We start from the raw sequence: 12,500 nt of genomic DNA, 5'->3' as shown, positions 1-12,500 counted from the left end.
AAGTGACACCATCTTTGCATGCATGAGTAACGCCAGATATTGACAGTACTCACGATTATTTTTCATTTTCCTTTTGATAGCTAACTGTAGTCGTCAGATTTTTTTGTGTTTATAGAGCATACTGTTCAATTCGATGTTCAGCAGACCCATGGTGACTTAGTAGCTGCTGACACTGACTGACTGACTTACTAACTGGCTGCTGATATAGTGACTGATTGACTGACTAGACTGACTAAACTGACTGAATGACCGGCTAACTGACCGACTGACTCATTCACTCACACTCACTAGACTGACTTACTGACTGAAAGACTGAGTAACTGACTGAGAGACTGAATGACAGAACAGATTTATTCGATTTACTGACAGTGATTATCTAATTGTTTGGCTGATTGAACAAAATGGATAACTGACTGGCTATCTTACAGCTTTATTTATTGTTGTAGACATATAACTGATTTAAATATTGACTGACTACCTGACTGATTCAATGACTGAGGGACTTATAGGTACCGAGTCAGTACCTTGTTATTCTTTGTCTGATCAGCTGACTGTCCAACAGACTGATTGAGTGACTGTCTCGATGTGTGGCTAAATTTTTTATCGATTCAATGTATCTCTAACTCACTCATTATAGGCTCACTGAGTAGTGTTGTCGGATTGTCGGTAAAATACCTTATTTTTCCAAGATCAAAAGTGTAGTTTGTACTGTCAATACCTGGCGTTACTCATGCATGCAAAGGTGGTGTCACTTCAAATACATAAAAGGGCCACCTTTGAAGGCCATCCAATTTCTAATTAGTTTTTGGTCAACGAATTTTGTAATTACATACATACATATATATATATATATATATATATATATATATATATACATATATACATACATACATACATACATATATATATGTATATATATATATGTATGTATGTATATATGTATATATATATAAACAGATATATATATAGATAGAGATAGAGATATACATGTGTGTGTGTGTGTGTGTGTGTGTGTGTGTGTGTGTGTGTGTGTGTGTGTGTGTGTGTGTGTGTGTGTGTGTGTGTGTGTGTGTGTGTGTGTGTGCTATATATGTATCAAGAGACCATTTGTTTGCATTAATGTTAATCAAATTAACTTAGATATGAAGGATGTCTGGTAGCAGTTCATTATTGTTAAATTAATGTTTATATAACCATACTGTCACCATGAAAGCTCAAACAGTTCACATAAAAACAAAACAGCAATACAAGAAATGCAATACAGTTATTATTCTCGTCATTGTTATCTTGATAATAATACAAATGGTACTATTAATAACTATGATATGAGTAGTTGACGGTAATGATGATAAAAAGCGAGATGATATTGATGGTAACACTGACCTCGTTAATAGTAATGATAATAGATATATGGTTATTCATTGCTACAGTAATATGTCAATATTTGATATACATATAGCTTTCGAGATATGTATCTGTAGCTATCTGTAGTTTACGACCCATACCTGGTACTTTATTGCATTGTATCTCGTTAATTCTGCACGATGAGTCCTCGGCGGTTTAATAACAGATTAGAACTACTGCAGTTCGATTAACAAGCTTATAATAATAATAACAGCACAATATTCACATAGTATTATGTACGTTCCTGCGAGTGCATGTGCGTGTGTGTTATTAGACAGATATTCTTTATGCACATACGCATACATGTAGCTAGCTAGCTACAGTATGCTCTACAATTACGTAATGGGCTGCGTGGACAGTTTGTTTCACGATTGAAAGTTATGTTCGTTACGACTTACCCCGAGTCATCTGTAGTTTACGACCCATATCTGGTACTTTATTGCGGTTTCACTTAAGTGTTTTATTACCCGTTCCGACATCTAACTACTGAATGCACTTATATGCGTCATATATCTCGGTCTCTGCCACTTCATAGGCAACTCTCAAAACGGGGAAAATTGAAGTGTAACAAGCTTTAAACTTGTACGCAGATGATTTGAAACAGTACAATCTGTGTCGATTAAGTGTACTATGTTAATATTACCTTAACAGTAGCTTTGTATGTAACCCTGATTCAGACACTTAAGAAGTATAAACATATTCCATTTAGTGAGAAAGAGGAGGAGGGGGTAGAACAGGATAAGAGACAGACAGACAGAAGGAAGAGATAAAGATGAAACTGTATTTCGTGTGAAGAAACAAAATGGCAAGTCAGTTATTGATGATTGGCTCAATGTTTAAATGTATGAAATGCTTATTCATGAAGTGCACAACCACGCTCATAAACGCCAGTGCACTTCACAGACCTGAGACAAAGACTGAGGTAGTGCTTCTTATATTTTTCACCACCTCGCTCTCCATCCACTCATATGTGCGTTTCTACTCGTTTTATCAGGCGGATGATTATGTCTAAGATCATATACATCACAAGACGTATGAAAAGAATTCCAAAATATCGATGGAGAAATTTTTATATTTTTCTGTAATATGAGAGCATATTGGTATCAAATTGGAATTTCCTTCCGCTACTGGCCCGTACCTCTCTAGGGTCGTCAATGATCTTTAGCGATACCGCTGTTTGATGGTGAAGGTTTTATAAGAATTTAGAGAATTTCTCCATCATAGGCTTAAATATATCAATCTTGGAGAGGGGGCGGGGGTTGTTTTACCTCTCTTTAGGTTTTGGGATTTGTGGATAGTTGGCGATTCAGAGAGACAGATTTTGTAATAAATGTGTTTACGCCAATACACGAAATGTACAGTGCATATGCTTCTGAAAACAAAGTTCCGCATACACACACATTTGTTAACGAGTAAAATTACATCGATGAGTGTTAGCATCACAGAAAAAAAAATGTAAAGGGAGATAATTCTCTTGCTTGGATAACCACACGTTTAGATACCCGAAGGAGATGTATAATATCAACGAGGCCACTTTGCTAGCCAAATATTAGCATTTTCTAGACGTAGATTATCATTTTCATGTTTCAGAGATCTTTGGCCTAAAATACTTCTATTAGAAAAGCCCAACATCTGATGATTTGGCAACTTCTTCGCTGGCGTAACCCCAATCAGGATTTCTCAACTTAGTCGGATAGTGAAACCAGTTAGAGAATCAGTTTCCCGTACAAATACGCACGCACCACGTACACATGAATATGCACGTGCATAAGCGCACATACACACTCACTTACACACACACACATACCCATACACACGCACGCACGCACACACAATGTTGCTTCTGAATACACACACAAACACACATATATATGTATATATATATATATATATATATATATATATATATATATATATATATATCATCTCTATATGTATGCGTGTGTGTGTGTGTGTGTGTGTGTGTGTGTGTGTGTGTGTGTGTGTGTGTGTGTGTGTGTGTGTGTGTGTGTGTGTGTGTGTGTGTGTGTGTGTGTGTGTGTGTGCGTGCGTAAATGCAAACATACACACTGAATATATTTGTAGAGGTGGTCACTTTAAGGTTTTTCGCCTCTGTTCTAGAAATAACGAGAGACGTTAGTCAAATATAGCTTTTCTTACCTTCGACTTTCTGGCTTCAAGCTGAAATAGTGGACGTTGTTTTTATACAGAGTGAATTCCGTTCACTTCCCAAGGCACGAGTACGCTGTAAGACCCGATAAGGAGCGGGCGCGAGGGTGAGCTTGTTAAGGAGAACAGACAGAACTTTGACTGCAAATATCAACTGATACGGATGTTCTGTGTTACGCAACCCTGTCGGCGTTATCATTCAAATCTTAATTAAATGTTTAAAGCTACATTACTGAAACACCGTGAGTTACTTTCCTTGGCATGATGTTGATAATACGGAGCATCCAGACCTAAGATTCTCTGTAAGAACGACTGGGTAATTAGCAGCATAATTTTAGGCAACGTAGAAGTAAAAAAAAAAAAAAAAAAAAAAAAAAAATTGCATGTGTGTGTGCTTGAATCTGACATTTTTGTGTTTCTGTGAACATGTGTCCCCCTGGCGCTACCCTCTGGCACTAGCTTGTTTCAGTCTGTGACAAGGTTTCTGTACCACTGCTGCAAACATTTATATATGTCCGCTTGTTAAACATTTTTAGTACAATTATTAAACACGTTAATTAAAGTGCAATGGTGATGTTGACATTTGCAGTTCTCAAGTCCAAAGTTTTCAGCAAGTATTAAATACACATTATAAACATTCATTTTTAAAAATATATATATATAAATCAGTAATATCGGCACCAACTATTTATCCTAATTACCTACATAATTACATTTCCTCTCAGTGACAAACTTCTCACGTGCTCATTTCCATACGACATCGACACGACCCCGTATGTACACATTTCCACCGAAGCAAAGGGGTCGCTGTTTGTCCTTGTCAGCTCCCGCCCCTTGCAACACAAAGGGGAAACGAGGACAGCCGGAAGGGTTAAGGGCAGACCGGCGCCTGGCAGAGGGAGGGAACGGAAGTCTGAGGGATTTTTTCATTTGATTATCTAGTGGTGGATATTGGTCGTCTGACGCTGGACTAGTTGGTGTTAGTTGTCCTCTGGTGAAGTGAGTGAGGTTTTCGGTGTGGTTTCATATGTAAATTAAGGGTAGCACTGATAACGTTGGTAATATTAATAATCCCTGTTATTATGAGTAGTCAATCATATCATACCCATAATCATCACATCATTGACATCATCATCATCATCCTCATTATCCTTATTATCATCATCACCACCCCTATCCTCATCATTATCATTATCACCACCATTACCGTTACCATCAGCAGCGCCATCATTATCATTATCATTATCATTATCATCACTATCACCACCATTACCATCATCATTCTCATCATGAAAAAATCCACAGCCAAATCTTTGTACTAACTTAACTCGTAAATAAAAGATTAAACGTTCAGTTGGCTGCAGTGCATTTGGCAGCACTTCATCTTCATGACGTTAAAGATTATAACGATATATTACTGTACATCAACAAGGGAAGCGAATTATTAATGCTACCAGAACAGCGAAGGTTACCACTGAAAGCACAAAACCAGAGGAAATATTGGTGCCAAGAAAAAAATACAAGCACACACACAAAAAAGACACACACACAAGAAAAAACACACATACACACACACACATACATATATACATATATGTGTGTGTGTGTGTGTGTGTGTCTGTGTCTCTTTGCGTATATGTGTATGTGTGTGTGTTTGTGTGTATATGTGTTCATGTGTCTAAACATATATTCTTTTTTATAGAGAAGTGATGACACTTTCACTAAACGGCTTAGTAATTTTACATCAACATGTCAGAAACACATGCGGCTGCTTGTGAAACGGTGTGCGACGTGCAGCGAATATGCTCACACAAATATACGGTCATGTTAACAATGGTTTACTGTTCAGTACGTCATGACAATCATAATTTATATGCAGTTTGTATATATATATATATATATATATATATATATATATATATATATATATATATATATATATATATATATATATATATTTATATATATATATATATATATGTGTGTGTGTGTGTGTGTGTGTGTGTGTGTGTGTGTGTGTGTGTGTGTATATATATATATATATATATATATATATATATATATATATATATATATATATATATATATATATACAGAGAGAGAGAGAGAGAGAGAGAGACAGACAGAGATACAGGGAGATAGAGAGAAGGGATAATACTTTTACTAGACAGTGTGCAGTTTGTATGTATACATACATACATATATGTATATATATATATATATATATATATATATATATATATATATATATATATATATATATATATATGATATAAAAAATAAGGCAAATCTACATAATGGTGTGTGTGTCTGAGTACGTACGTGTTTGCGTCCATGTGTGCATGCGTGTATGTGTGTGTGTGTGTGTGTGTGTGTGTGTGTGTGTGTGTGTGTGTGTGTGTGTGTGTGTGTGTGTGTGTGTGTGTGTGTGTGTGTGGCTAAACATACACACTCAGGCAAGAAATTATGCTTACTCGTGCACCTTCACAAAATTCCGGTTGATGTGGATAACTACCCGAGTCGATCTAAACAAATATTTTAAGACGATGGACATTTGTTCCATGGTTCCACAAAGCCAGGCATCCCATTTCTAAACCCTACTCAACAGGTCGCATTGATGGAAAGCCATTTTCCCGAGAAAGGTGGTTCAAGTCTTAGTGGCGAAAGCTCCCTGCAATATGTTAAGGTATATTAGGCATTTGTTGATAAAACTAGAAAGCGACGTTCATTAAGTGCAAATCAACATCTAGCTCCGTCGTTTATGCGTATGTATGTCGTTTTTTCTATATGTACCCCTAGGTTTTTCCATATTTTATTTAACGCTAAGTTGCTCCAAAATCTCAAAGAGCCATCACTTCCTGGCCTGATATAACCCAAAAAATGTATCTGTTCACTTTCCTTTGTTTTCTATACAAACCATCTACCCTCTACCTCAAAATCTATATCTACTCCCAAAAATCCACACGAATTTTCTAATTAATTTTTAAAAATGGATCAGATTACATCAAAGGAAATAAAATCCTCTGGTGACATGTCAATTCACTAAGAGATCAGCGTTTAAATAAATCATTTGAGAGGCACTCAGAGCGAGCCAACCTCCGCCGTTAGTTACTATTAACTCTTTATCCAGTCATCAAAGCTGGAATTTTGCTTCTCATTCCAATAGGTTTAGAAATGAAATTATAAATGAAGAGTCCAGGCATTGATGTCTAATATAGTCATAATCACGGTACTATCAAAATATTGCACCATATTCACGCTCGATCGACATAACACTAACGCAAAATTAATCTGATATGTAGGCATTATCAACGATACGAAAATACACTCATGATACTCATCGACCTTAATCTGAACCCAATCATCCACTTTTCACCACAAATCTCTCCTTACTAAAATAAGGACCGCAATCGACTCAATTACTCCCTGGTAATCTATGCATAAATTTTCACCGTGAACGCTAAGTATTGTTTAGTCTCATGATTTACGCGCCGCGTATTCGATCTCACTCGGCCTTCGCTCGCCTCAAAATCTAGTCACAAGTTACTTTTATAAATGCTTTTCTACTCGTTGATTTTTCTCACTGATTATTTGCCACAGATCTGCACTTATTTTTCTCTTTAATTTTCTCATCACCACAGAAATACCATATATATCCAATCCGTTGGTCTTGAGGCCACAGGAAAATTATATATGGATATGTGTACATCGCTACTTCCCTTCGCTGAGAGTAATGAAATCGTAATCTATGATAGTACGCAAAACGCAATAACCGATTAGTTCTCTTAAGGGGGAGAGTCGTCGGTATGGGTAAAAAATAACGAATTTTTCAAACTTTGTGAATGGATACGTGAGACTATGACGCACCCTGGGCACCCCGTTGCCAGACCGGAAACGCCCTCATGCCCTCATGCTGCCACGCCCCTTTTGCTGCATGCTTTGTTTTTCATGCATTTTTAGCATTTTTCGGCTGATTTTGTGTTTTTTTTTTTTTGGCATGATACTGCTGCATGATAGTTTGGGCTGCATTCAGTGACCAGGCAGCAGCAGCAGGGACGTTAGGACAGTGCGATCAACGTGCATCGTTATCAACCTGTTGCTTGTGTTTATCCTTTTTTGTGCCTTGTTTTCAATTATGATGCCAGCTGTAAGTGCGAAGAGGAAGGCATTCCTTGAAACCAAGCGACTGAAAGCCCTGAAAAGGTGGAAAAAAAGACGATGTGGAGGAGCTGCACCCAGATTCTGATGACGCGCGTCGGCCACCACCACGTGCCTCAACTTCCTCATCATAGGGTTGATAAGGAAGAATGTGTCATTCATGTTCAGAAGAGAATAGGCATCAGATTACGAAAATCAAAAGATGAACTGAAAGAAGAAAAAACTACAAAAACTGGAAAAGTGATAAGAAAAAGCATGTGGTGGAGGGCATCAGCTAACAGACAAACAAACAGATGCTTTCCAGAGATACTATGGGAAAGCCATAAGGGATAGTGTGGGAACGGATGTGCTGACTATGAAGCTGAAAGTAATGTTTGGTTTTTGGCATGCTATATCACGTGATAACGACCATCATCACTTACACTGTGATACCTCTTGGTGTGTATTCAAGCAAGCTATGGATGAAGGAAGGCCTTTTCCCCCACACTATATATATCAGACTAGAAAAAATATGAGAACGGAGTAAGAGAAGTTTACTACGACCTTTCATACCCAGCTGTTCTTGAAAGATGCCTCAGGGGAAAGAATCAAAATAGAAATGAAGGTCTGCACTCGAAACTTTGGTGTCATCAAAGCAAAGCCAAGAGAGGGACTTTCGTGACGCAACTGACCGTCACAGATCATAACTTTGGGTACGAGGCCAATCACTTCCTTTCACATCGGGTTTTCATTTACATCTAACAGTGTAGTAGCAAGAAAGAGGATGGACAAAAGGAAAGAAACACCACCTAAAAGGAAACAGAATAAAAAGCACCTGGAGTCACCTGGCCCTGATTACCAACCTGGTAACCTTTGATGTCACTGACTGTTCCTGGCAACAATGAGGTGGGTGGACTCCAGTGATACCCTGTCAATATGTCATTTATGTATCAGAAATGCATAATATTTTTCATGATGTATTATGTACTCTGATATGTAACTGATAGGGGACCAGGAGCCTTGACATCTGAATGTATACTAGGTAAGGGAAAACACTTCCACCACAGGGGCTAAACAGGTGACATAAAGATGACCTAAAATTCCCTGAACAAGGCCTAACCCTCTACCACAGGACTTCTAGTAAAGGCCAAGGGATTGTGTAAGTAGATATTTACTTTTGGTAATAATTGGCACAACCTGTATGGTGTAATGAAGATGAATGACAAAAAATGCCGTTTTCTCAAAATCATATTTTCCTGCATAAAATTGAGGTTAACTTCGTATGTAAATCACGCGATTTTTAATAATTTTTGTTGCAAAATGATCGCGCAGTGCGTATCTACTAACTGTAGCAAAGTCATGCACTATTTCCACCAAATACATTTTTTACTGAATATTTAAAGTCTATTTTCTGACGAAAAAAAAAAAATCACTTTTTTGCAAGGTAACTGAAACATTGTCCTTTCAGATAGATTTACATATATGTTACAGTTGGTACTCCTATTTGTTGACTAATTCTGGCCAGAAGGAAACTGCAGTACTATTCATTATAAGGAAACCATTACATAATTTTCGAATTATATTATCTCGCTCGTTTGTTTTTTTGTTTTTTTTTTATGGCGCAAAAACTTAGGCAGCTTTTAAATGTAATTTCTTGTTTACAAGCATCACATACCCATGCACATTGTGTAAAATTATTGACCTAGCTAAAAAACTAAAGCAAGCAGGATCGGATAACGAATTTCGTGATCGTGCCAACGACTCTTCCCCTCAAATACTAATAGGTGCCGTGCTATATATATCTATATATTTATGAATATATATACATGTGTGTGTGTGTATACTCATATATGTTTGTATGTATGTATGTATATGTGTATATATATATATGTGTGTGTGTGTGTGTGTGTGTGTGTGTGTGTGTGTGTGTGTGTGTGTGTGTGTGTGTGTGTGTGTGTGTGTGTGTGTGTGTGTGTATGTGTGTGTGTGTGTGTGTATGATATATATATATATATATATATATATATATATATATATATATATATATATATAGAGAGAGAGAGAGAGAGAGAGAGAGAGAGAGAGAGAGAGAGAGAGAGAGAGAGAGAGAGAGAGAGAGAGAGGTATTGATATAGATATATAGATATTTATGTATATATATGTACGTATGCATATATATATATATATATATATATATATATATATATATATATATATATATATACATTTTGTGTTTCTTGAGAATGTTTAGCGGGTTTAGAAATACCAAAGAGGGATTATGTCTTAAGCAGGAAACGAGAGAAGCCAGAGGAGCGAAGAAGCTTAACAGGAGAGTGACCCTGCAGAGAGCGAGGTGGAGAGAAGAAGCGTGAAGAAAAATGAGAAATCTCAAGATGAAAAGATATGTTGAAGTGGGGTTGCTGTGGCGTCGTCGTGTTTGTTTTGAGCTAAAGAAACTAATGATAGCAGATATGCCATTTTCTAGAAGCTATAAACAAAGGGGAAAGTAACCTGCCGTAAGCATATTTTTTGGCATCACAGTTGTGGTTTTATAAGTTGAAGATTTATTTTGTAAATTCTTAATAGGTTTCATAGTAACAAAAGGTCTTGTAGAAGTTACGTAATGATGGCGCTCCGGTCTGTCTCGCTGCCTTATCACGCCGTAGGCCGAGACACCTTAAAGTCGCTCGATACCTTGGAAAAACAGGCTTGGAGGCGCTGTTGGTCGAGGGAGATTTTTTTCTTTCTTTTTTTTTTTTTTGAGATTGGATTTGTTAATTTATTTATTTTTTACTTACCAAATGATAAGTTGTTGCATTATGCTACACTAACCAATCATAGGAATATCGGTAACATATTCAGTAAGTAATTATTGGTCGTTAAATAACTTAAACGTGTTTTTGGTTTCTCTGAAAGAGTGGATTTTCGATATGAAAACATTTTCCCTCCCTTCTGCTCGTCCAAGAAGTTTTCCGGGAACATGTGCAATTGCCATAATATCCGACTTGACACCCGCACTTGATCTATCCTAGGAGAGTCCTGTCAACTGATATCCAGCATAGATAATCCTGGTTGTCACTTTTCCGCCGCCCTAGAGTCCTGGGGTAGCAGAGACTGACAAAAATAGGCCACGTTCTATGACAGGGACAGTCCTGGATTGAACTTGTTAGAATTTAGTGAACGGTTAAAAAGGGTTCCAAAGAGACGAAGTTTTATATTGCAGTACAGAGAAGTGACGAAAGATAAAAACGGATATAAAAGTTTCTGATCAAAGCCCAATGAGAATTCTTCTATAGCGATGGAAACAAATGTTCAATGCGAAGAGGCTTAACACCGTGATAAAAATCAGCGCTAATTAGTGTATTTTTTATGTACATTTCTTTGAAATCATTACCACGCAAGCCACCTAGAGGATGTAATATTCTCCAAGCTTTTTTTTTAATATTGCTTATTTTCTCGAGTAGACTTATCTGCTTGGATTGCGCAGCAGACATTCTAACGTTAAATAGATAATGCTGTAGTTCATCAAATTGTGTACTACCCGTGAATTGCTTCAATCTGCACAGTGGTCCTCGACCTTGTATTTATTTTTTTATTTTTTTTATTTTTTTGGTACGATGTACTAATTTTTCGTTTTCCTTTTTTCTTTTTTTTTCTCGTCGGTAGAACTCCATCGCTCGCATCAAGTAGACTTTCCTGTTGATAATAACAAACAAGGGGATCACTTCTGACTAACTCCTAATCTGAAAGTGATAAAGTTTCCCATTGTAGTGCAGAAAAATGTCCGAAGAGAGAAACGGATTCCGCTTTCAGATCATAGCACAATGTCAACAGCTTAAAACTTACAATCCTGCAAGCAAGTATTTGGTCACGTCCAGATTCAGTTGTTCCATGATAGTGGAAATACTCGCGTTGCCAAGTCTCAAAGGGAAGAAAAGGCTTTGTATATGTGTGAGGCATTAAAGGCCATTTCTTCCCACAGTTTCAGACTCTCCTATTTCTTTTACTTTACTGCTTTAATCATGAAAGACAAAGGCAAAACCTACCGAATAGAGACAAGGGTTCACAATACAAACGCACTAACCTTTGTAGGCAAGACTTAAATATTAACCCACGCCCATACACACATCCACGTGTGTGTGTGTGTGTGTGTGTGTGTGTGTGTGTGTGTGTGTGTGTGTGTGTGTGTGTGTGTGTGTGTGTGTGTGTGTGTGTGTGTGTGTGTGTGTGTGTGTGTGTGTGCGTGTGTATGAGTGCGAGTATTTATCAGCACGTTTACTCACACAAACTTATTCATACACCCTTCACACGCACTTAAACGCTGCCACTTGAACTTACGTTTCGGCAAAAAACTACAACTTCCAGAAGGCTGAGGCAGTGCATGTAGGCCTCGAGGTTTGTCTTGCACAGAAAAGCTGAAGGTAGAAGCAGCCCCCCCTCCCTCCCTCCCCCCTCCTACCCGCGCACACCGAAGACGTGAGCGAGGCGCTAAAATATGCAACCAGAGCAACCAAAAGACCTGCTCCTCCAGCCCGCCCGCGCCGAGGTGGGCGCGTCGGGCCCCTGGCGATCAGGCTCTCAGCTCTCACTCTCGGCGGGGGCGATCGATCAACACTTTTCTCTCACGCTTGTCAAAGAAAGCATTGAACCGTGGGAAAGTTCTGCGTTTGAAGATGTCTCCGAAGATGTGACTTTCGCGAATGACGTGATGCTGATGGAATCGTGTATTAGCGTTTTCGGTCGTTCATACTTGTGATGATAGAGTTGTTGGCATATCAGTATCTACAAAT

Source organism: Penaeus vannamei, chromosome 4, assembly GCF_042767895.1.
Source record: "Penaeus vannamei isolate JL-2024 chromosome 4, ASM4276789v1, whole genome shotgun sequence".
Taxonomy (NCBI): Eukaryota; Metazoa; Arthropoda; class Malacostraca; order Decapoda; family Penaeidae; genus Penaeus; species Penaeus vannamei.
The sequence above is the reverse complement of the archived record's forward strand: the minus strand, read 5'-3'. Positions refer to the sequence as shown.